Source organism: Leptonychotes weddellii, unplaced genomic scaffold (assembly GCF_054177405.1).
Source record: "Leptonychotes weddellii isolate Sample4059 unplaced genomic scaffold, ASM5417740v2 HiC_scaffold_1371, whole genome shotgun sequence".
NCBI lineage: Eukaryota > Metazoa > Chordata > Mammalia > Carnivora > Phocidae > Leptonychotes > Leptonychotes weddellii.
The window spans coordinates 1-9,675 of record NW_027717078.1 but is presented as its reverse complement, the minus strand read 5'-3'; the positions used below and the strand labels follow the sequence as shown (position 1 = coordinate 9,675).

Below are 9,675 nucleotides of genomic sequence, written 5' to 3'. Positions count from 1 at the left end.
GGTACAGATCACAGGAGGCTGTGATTCCCACTTTGGAAAAGTATCAGAAGCCTTTGCACAGATTGCTTATCAAGGATCAGATCTCATGAGTTTCCAGAACACATCATGGTGGCTATCTCCAAAGGGAGGAAGTAGGGCTCAGCAGGTCTTCACACTATTTAATCAGTATCATGTTTTCAATGAAATGCTATACACGCTCCTCAGTGGCACCTGCCCTGGTTCCTGTTGGGTCTTCTTGATGCAGGGAAGGCATATCTCCAGCAACAAGGTCAGTCCTGCTCCCTCCAAGAATTCTCTATTCTGCACTCATAAATTTGTACCATTCTTTCAAATTCAGGGTAAAAAGGAGTCAAGAGGGAGAGAGGATGATGGGGACAGGTTTCTAGAGGTGGAAAGATGTCTATCTAAAGTGATGTGAATATCTACCCTCTCAGTCTGTGAATTCCTGTCCTGTCTGTGCAGTGAGGCCAGAGGCCTGGTTGTCCACTGGCCCCAGTCCCGGTTCTGTCCATCTGCTGCTGGTGACCCACGTTTCTGGCTTCTACCCAAAGCCTGTGTGGGTGATGTGGATGTGGGGTGAGTAGGAGCAACAGGGCACCCAGCAAGGCAACGTCCTGCCCCATGCTGATGGGACATGGTACCTTCAGATGTCCTTTTGTGTAATAACCAGGGACGCAGCTGGCCTGTTGTGCTGAGTGAGACACAGCAGTCTAGGAGGCCAGGACATGGTCCTCTACTGGGGTGAGAAAGACTGGGGTCCAGCTGGGAAAGGGGGTGGGTATTCCTCTAACAGAGCAGGAGAGCCAGATGAAAAATTGGGGATTCTAGGGACTCCAGACCACAAAGGACCAAAAAGTCAGTAATCCAAGAAATGCAAGAGTTGAGGGTGAAGGTCCTGCAGATGTGGGAGGATGTGGAGAGTTGGGTGAAGGGCCCATCTCTGAGGAGGGATCAGGGAAGACAGAAGAGGAATGGCAGTTGGTGAGGCAAAAGTTGACAGGACCAAAGAGGACCAGGGTGTTGCAGTTCAACCCGAGGTGGATGGAAAATGACACCCTCTGTGCACCGAACCCACAGAGCAGCCCCACTCCATGGGTTTGGTCTTCCTGGCAGTTGCAGTGACCCTGGTGTTTCTGGCAGGTCTGGCATTGTGACTCTGGAAGCACTGGTAAGTCTCTTGGAACCCCCTTCCTGCTCTTTCCCATGTGGCCCCCTACCTTTCAGTCTGTCCCCAGCCCTCCTGCTTCCATTGCCCTTCCTCCCTGCAGTCCTCACCTCCTACTACAGAGGGACCTCCTCCTCTGTTCCTCCCAGGAAAACACACTGGAGACCTCAGTGCCCCGGCTTCCCTGTGGAGTGAGATCCCAGCAGCCCAGGCTCCAGGACTTACCTAAATGTAGCTCAGCGGTGATGTGCTTGCCACTCTCTGTGTGCAACTTTTTCTTTCAGTTCTGCCTAATGATCAGTTGTCAATATAAGCTTAGTGTAATTTAGTGGGATTTGTTGTTCTGACTTGCTTCTGGAACTTATATCTCAATATTTATATTTGAATGAAATGAAGTCCCAGCACATGCTTGGGTCATCAGGCATCAGATGGCACTTCCTCCTGAGAATGCTCCCTCATTCAGAAGTAGAAGCAGTCTACTGTTGAGAATGTCCACCACTTTTCCTGAACTTTTGTAAATCTATGTCTCATTCCCCACACCTCCTTACCTCCAGTTAGGTCCCTCGTCCCTTCTAATTGTTAGGATTCATAAGAGCAAAGTCAATGTCTTATTAATATGTATATCCTTGACAAGGACACTCACCGGCATGAAATATGTGCTCAATAAAAATCTGTGTTGAATTTATGCCACATTTGTAGGTTTTTCTTTTGCTTCCTGACAAGTTTGTAGTAGTTGATATGTTTGATGCTCTTCTTGTTAAGTCTTGTCACCTGGCCAAGGGAATTCACACTCCTCTGGATCTTTTCTGAAGTCTCTGAGCCCCTGAGGAGAAACAGTTTTACCTGTGACCATTCCAGTTATTTAACTGCAGAAACCTGTTGGAGTGGACACACTGCCTGATCCTTGTGGTTGATGGCAGGGGAATGAGATGCTCTCTATTGTCCTGATGATAAGGTAAGGGTATGAAGCCCGAGACAAGTGTAATTCAGTTTTCAACACCAGAGAAGGAAGCCTGAAGATGAAACTTGCGTGGAAGGAGGCAGAGAAATTGTATACATGAAACTTGCCAGGAGGGTATATCTAAAGTGTTCTCACCATAAGAAAGTTAAAGAAAAGAACAGAAAAGAAGCAAGAGGGTCTGGAAGGAGGAGTAAACATGGAGGAGGAGTAGGAGGACCCCAAGCTTGCCTGGACCCTCAAACACAGCAGGATAAATATCAAATAATTCTGAATACCCATGAAATTGATCTGACGACTGACACAACAAACTGCACAGTTAGAGGCAGAGAAGAGACCACATCATGGAAGGTAGGAGGTACAGAGACATGACTTGGGGAAGTGGATCGTGGGTGCTGTGGAGGGGAGGGAGCCCTTGTCACAGACAGGAGAGAGAGGGAGAGGGGGTGGGGAGAAAGGAGTGTGCAGGGGATCACGCAAGGAAAACACTTCCCCAAAGCCAATGACTGGGAAAATGACAGGGGCTCATTTGTGAGTTTGTGCAACCAGAGGGGCTCAACAACTGGTGTTTTAGAGGTCTATACCTTGGCCGATGTGGAGCCCAGTGGGCACTGCAGTGCTCCTGAGGAGGAGGGCAGAAGTCCGGGGACAGACAGTGTTCTGGGGTTTCTAATAAAAGGGTTTGGTATCTTGTAATTCTGGCCTAGGAGATCCAATGAAATGCTCTAGAATTTGGGGTGTCCAATACCAGTTGGGGTATATAAACAGTTATGCCTTATCCCAAGGTTAATTTAGAGGCCTCTTCTACCAGTAGGGCCATGGATGCCAGTGCTCAGAGGCCGGGAGGCCATCCCTGTGCCACAGGATCTAGATTCTTAGACAGATGTGTGAATGGGCATTGGGAAGGATCAAGCATTTGGACCAAGACTTCAAGGGCCACTCCCCTTCTCTCATGCACATATAAGGAGAAACACTTCTGGAGGTCGGGCAGGGACACTGGTGTGGCCCGTGTAAGTGCCTGTTGGAGAGTTCCAAAAGCTTTTTTCATTTCAAGGTCCCACTCCAGAAACTCCTCCTCAGATCCCTTCAGGGCCTCATAAAGAAGTTTTGTTATTAATCCAAATTGGGGTATCCATATTCGACAAAACCCTGAGATACAAAAAAGGAATGAAGCTACTGTTTTGTAGAGGGAATTTTCATGTTAAAATGAGACCCTTATGGTGGTCAGAGAGGCTCTTAGTCCCTGGAGTTAATATTAATCCTAAGCACTGAACCTTCTGAGAGGAAATTTGAACCTTTGAAGGGGAGAACTTATAGCCCCAGAAGGGAAGCTCTGAAGCACCAGGATGGTATTTGTGTCAGAGGTGTTCTCATTAGGGCTGTAGATAAGTAAATCATCAGCATATTGAAGTAAGATACTGCTTCTGGAGAGCTGAAAAGTGGAGAAGTCCTTGGCTAGGGCCTGTCCAAATGAATGTGGACTGTCTCTAAAGCCCTGAGGGAAGACAGTCCAAGTTAGGTTTGAGTAACCTGGGTGGAGGGGTCTTGCCACTCAAAGGCAAAAAGGAACTGGGAAGCCAGTGCACTGTGATGCAGAAGAAAGCTTCTTTTAGATCCAGCACTGTGTCTAAAGGGATTTGTCCTAGGAAGGTATAACGGTTAGGTAAATAGAAATAACAGAGTTGTTGATAGCTCTTATGTTTCCTGTACCATTCTATATGAGCTATTGGACTTTTATCGCCAAGATGGGGGTATTACAAAGCAAATTGCAGGGGTGCCAAAGTCCTGTCACTAAGAATTTTTGTATGAGTGGCCGTAGTCCCTGTCTGGCCTCCAGACATAAGGGTACTGGCATTTTCTGGGGAAGAAATGAAGACCTTTAAGTTATATCCTTAGAGTAGTTGTTGATAGGAAATGCCCTGGGACGAAGGTGTCCCATACCTGAGGGGCATCTATTAAAATATAGAGGCCTTGATGTTTGAAAGGGTAGAGGTCTCAGAGGACAAAAATGCCAGCAGGGGGCAGTCAATCTCGGGAAGGCAAAGATTAGTTTGAACCTGTGTCATCAAATCCCTTCCCAGAAATGGAACGGGGTAAAGGTATTGTTACCCAAAGAACAAATCAAAGGGGGACTGAAAGGTTCCCTCTTTGGGCGCCTGTCTATGTGGGTGAGGAGAGCCTAGGACTGAAATGTGACTCCTGAGTATTTTATAAGGGTGGAGAAGAGACTCCCATATCTCTTAGCAATTCAGTTTGTCCCCTGCCACATCCGGGGTTACCCAAATCTCTACCATAGTGATGGAGAAGATGGGAGTCTGCACAGCCCCTGGGACTCCTTAGTCAGAGGAGAGATCATCTTCCTCTGCTCTGTAGGGCTCCTTATAATTGAGTTACAGAGTTAAGGGCATCTGCAGGTTGTCCAGAGTGGCCTCGGTGATAAAATGCATTGCAAATATTGCCATAACCTCTTGGCCCTCAGGATCTAGGTTAGTGTACTTTCTCATGGTCTCTGCTAAGCAAGAATGAAATTAGATGAGATTTTCATTTGGGCCTTGGGTTATTTCTTTAAGTTGTGTGTAATTCAGAGTTTTCATGACTGCTTTTTCATACCCTGATTAGGCAGGGTATCATGTAATCCTGAAGAATTCTACCAGTCTCCTGCCTGATAATTCCATCTGGGGTTGGCATTTGGGACCACTTATACCCCCACCAGAGCACAGTCATGGATATGGGTGTGGGCATTACCAGCCCAGCTCTGAGTCAAAGACCAGACATGGGTTTTTTCCTCATGGGTACAGCACACGGTAAAGATTATATGAATGTCCTGCCAGGTGAGATCAAAAAACAATTGCGAGGCTTTCAAATTCCTTAGTGAAGTGGGAAGGACCTTGGCTAGAGGAGCCAAGTTTTCTCTCTATCTGAGACAGATCAGACATTGAAAAGGTAACAGGGACACTTATGGTCCTGGCATCCTCACTTGCTACCTCATGGAGGGGCACTACATTTTGTGGAGAAACAGGAATCAGGTCCTTAAGCTTGTAGTTAGTGGCAGACTGGGTATGGGACAGGGCTGGTAGGGTGGTGACATAGTGACTGCAATGGCAGGAGCACCTAGGGCATTAGGAGGATGCAGGGGAGCTTCTGGGTCTTCAGAGGGAGGGGTAAGACCATGGGATGGAATGAAAGAGGGGTGTTCCACAATGTCCACAAGGTCAGATGGGCCATGAAACTGAGCAAGACACATTCCACAGTTTTTGCCGAAGTCAGGGTTTTGGGATAATGCCATGAAGGCTTGTGCATATGAGACCTCTAATCATCTGGAGGAGTTCTGGCAAAAGTGTCAAGCTTGAAAATAGAAAATAAGAGCGAGTTCCATGGAGTGGCCTGTCTTTTTGATCTGGGAGTTTGTAGTGAGCCCAGGAAACATTACAGAAAAAGATAAGATGTTGTCTCTGCAGACCTTGGGGGTCAAATTTGTTCCAGTTTTTTTTTTAAAGGTTTTATTTATTTATTTATTCATTTATTTGAGAGTGAGAGAATGGGAGAGAACACAAGCCGGGGAGGGAAAGGGACAAGCAGAATCTGCACTGATCAGGGACCCCACCTTGGGGCTGGATCCCACCACCCTGAGAGCATGACCTGAGCCAAAATCAAGCCTCAGACACTCAACTGACTGAGCCACCCAGGCACACTGAGTTTTTTCAAGTTTTTAAGAATACAGCCTAAGGGTGAGTCTGCAAGAATAGAGGCTATTTGTGCCATAGTGGCAAAGACCAGCTCCCAATTCCCAAAAGGCCGGGATGCCAAAGGGAATGGAGTTCTGACTCCTGGATGTGATTTCAGTCAGGGCATCCTACTGAACTCAAAAGGCCCTGACTATATATGGAGTGACTAACTCTACCACGGAGTCCCCCCAAGAAGAGTGTAATGGCAAATAACAATGGCTATTCTTGGTGGAACATCCCCTGCAACAGGGAGAGCCAGACCTCAGTTGGCCAAATAGGGTTGGAAATTGAGGGGGAGGACTCACCACTCAGACATGTAGGAATGTATTTTGCCTGTAGATCAAGGTCATGACTGGGCCCGTGGGAACAAAGGAATAAAGGGGTGGGACCTGGAAGAAGTAAAGTGGCTGATAGCTAACATCAGGAAAGGGTCCCAATATGTGTGTATTTGTGCACTCCCTTGAGTCCATAATATGTGCAGATTTGCCCTGGATGATCCCCTGCTGGGAAGTGTGCCACACATTAGGAATGGAGACCTCAGGGGGACAGAGTGGGAAAGCAGAGAGAAAGGGGTCCTTCACCTTCACAGGAATGGACAGTCTGACCTGCTCGCTCTCTTACCTTCAGACCACACTGGCAACCTGCGCTGGCCAGAGATCCTTAGTTATCTGAGTAGTACTAGGGTTAGGCTGCTGAAAGGCCAAAAAAAGAAAGGAGAGGGAGGGAAGAGTCCCTCTGAAGGGCATGACGGAAAATTGTTTACCCTTCTCGTCAAGGGGTGTCTGTCTGTTTCCCCCTGGGGCTTTAAATCCTCAGGGAGGGGTAACCTTGGCTACCAGTCATCAGTTCCCCAAGGAGTACTAGAGTTGGTCCACTGAGAGAAAGTCCCAAGAAATTCCATGAGTATCTGGGGTGACCCTGGCCCTGCAAAGTCTTCACATTAGGGCCACCAAATGTGGGGCAACCTGATCAGGTCAATGCCAGTGGTGAGATCAATGAAAGAATTCACCAAAGGCTGAACAAAGAAGATAGAAGTTTACTGAATACACCATCAGGGAGCACTGGGCAGGACAGCAAAGGAGAGACTGTCTGGGAGGAAGAAGTGATGGCGGCTATAGTTAATTGGAAGGTGAGCAAACAGGGGAACATAAGGAAATTTCCTTTTTTGGTACCTGTGTCTGGGGTAAGTAGCCCATTGGTCAGCTAGGGCTTATGGATATTTTAGGTAGGTCACCTAATGGGTCTGTTTGTATTCAGCCAGGGGGTAGGGGGTCATTGTGGGCCCTTCTACCTTACTCAGGTTTCCATCACTCAAGCTCATTGCCTAAAAGTGGCTTGTACACATACCCTGTTTCCTGGGAGGAGTTTGTCTTTCCCTAGATTTTGGGTTAACCAGTTGCCCGGATACTTCAGCTTTCTGACGGATTCAAGACAAGTGATTCAATTATCCAGATTTTCACAATCTTAAGCACAAGGGTGAGTTCTTTCTAACTTTCTGTGTTCTAATCTTTACTTTCTAAAAACGTATATTTCCTTCTTTTCATTAGACTGAGATTATTTCTGCTTACTGCTTAACCAAGATTTAACAAGACAGCCCAAACACATATATCCAGATGATATAAAGCACAAACAAATACTGAAGAGCCTTTAACAGTTATGAACACCATAGAAGTAGAAGGTCAGCATGGCCAGCAGAGGCCAGCTCATGTAAAACTTAGCATTTATGTTCCACATATTAATCCCCGTGGATTTTAAGAACCCCAGAAATTAAGTCCCTCTGGTTTTCAAAATCAAACGTTATGGGAATTCGTCTTCCACATGTGTCTAAAGGGATTTGTCCTAGGAAGGTATAACGGTTAGGTAAATAGAAATAACAGAGTTGTTGATAGCTCTTATGTTTCCTGTACCATTCTATATGAGCTATTGGACTTTTATCACCAAGATGGGGGTATTACAAAGCAAATTGCAGGGGTGCCAAAGTCCTGTCACTAAGAATTTTTGTATGAGTGGCTGTAGTCCCTGTCTGGCCTCCAGACATAAGGGTACTGGCATTTTCTGGGGAGGAAATGAAGATAGGAATAGTAAGAAGGGAATCTGGATACATGATTCCAGAACACTCTATTAACTTCACTTGCTACAAAGTCTCATGGTATCTAATTAAAGTAATAGAAAATTCACAACAGGACCCTCTGTGTGAACATCATAATTATTAGCATATGTTCTTATCCTAAAGGAAACAGTGTAAGATTCTCATTTCCTCAAATAAGGTTACAACTAGTGCTTTCTGATCCTCAAGAACTTTTTAAGTTGAAGATCTCCATAATTTTAAGAATAATTGGATGTCCAAAGCAAATTATTCAATCATTCAAGAATTTGGGGCAACTGGGTGGCTCAGTCAGTTGGGCGTCTGACTCCTGATTTTGGCCCAGATCATGATCTCAGGGTCATGAGATCAAGCCCTGTTTTGGGCCCTGCACCAAGTGAGGAGCCTGCTCAATATTCTCTCTTTGTAAATTCCCCCTCTGCCCCCCCAACCCCTGTTGCCAATGCTCCCTCTCTCTTTCTAAAAAAAAATTAAATTATATTAAATTTAATTTAATTTAAAAAATAAATAAATAATCTATGAGCACTTACCACTTATCAAGCTTTCTGTTAGATGTTGGGGATCCATTATAAGACAGGTATATATCTAACACCCAAAGGCAACCTATGATGTCACGATTCTGAGTGGTCAAACATCAGTTAAGGGACACCACTTTAGAAAATATTATTTTGGAGGGGGGAAAGATGGCGGAGGAGTAGGGGACCCTATTTCAACTGGTCCCCAGAATTGAGCTGGATATCTACCAGACCACTCTGAGCACCCATGAAACCAGCCTGAGATGTAAGAAGATCTGGATCTCTACAAACAGAATATCGCAGGAGGTTGGTTTTGAGGTACGAAGCGGAGAGCCGTGATCCTGCGGGCAGATATCGGAGGATAAACAGCAGCGGGAGGGTGCCTGGCAGTGGGGATCCTGCACCGCTGGTGAGCGACAGCCTCGCGCGCTGCAGACGGGCACAGACTCGCAGACCGGTAGCATCGGGAAAGGACTTTAGGGCAGCTCCCGGGGTGGAAAACCAGACTGGCGGGGTCGCGCGCACGCGAACTGCAGCCCCCTGGACAGAAACCCGGAGCGACGGTCGCGCGCAGGTGAACTGCAGTCCCCGGGATAGGACCCCAAGCAGCGGAGTCCCGTGCGCGTGAACTGAGAGCAGCTGGCGGTTTTAGAAGCACAAAGGGCAGAGATGGGCCCTGACCTGGAGGCAGGACTGGGAGCGCTGCAGAGGGGCGCACCCAGGACGCTGCAGTTTATAGCAGCACGGACAGAAACGGAGACGGTGTGGCCTGGAGAGCTCACTGAAGAACAGACTGCGGTCTCTCTGCTCTGAGGCAGAGGGTTGGAAACAGTCTCTTCTGCTCTGACTCGCGGAAGAGACGCGGAAAGCCGCTAGGGAAAGGCACCAGAGAACAAAAGCCCCAAAGACTGATTCCCACTGAGCCCATCCCCCGCCACAGGGGCGCAGGGCAACTCAGCCCAAACAGGGATACCTGAGCAACAGCGTGGCAGGCCCCTCCTGCAGAAGGCAGGCTGGGAAAACAAGAGGCCAGCAACCCTAAGGTCCCAAGAAAACAGGTGCATCTTGCTTGGGTTCTGGTCAATAATTTGGACTCTATACATTCCCTCAAACACCCATCAACAGAATGACTAGGAGGAGGAGCCCCCAAAATAGAAAAGACTCAGAGATTATGACTTATGCTGCAGATTTACAAATGGATGCAGATA

The 9,675-nt window shown here is 47.2% G+C and overlaps 1 long non-coding RNA gene across 1 annotated transcript; it reads left to right on the top strand.

The window, feature by feature from the left end:
• Positions 1–276: 276 nt before the first annotated feature.
• LOC145718304 (uncharacterized) lies at positions 277–1,850 on the top strand. The gene is made up of 3 exons (XR_014141710.1): positions 277–741; positions 1,078–1,168; positions 1,315–1,850. It is a non-coding gene; the product is annotated as an uncharacterized LOC145718304 (long non-coding RNA).
• The last annotated feature ends 7,825 nt before the right edge of the window (positions 1,851–9,675 follow it).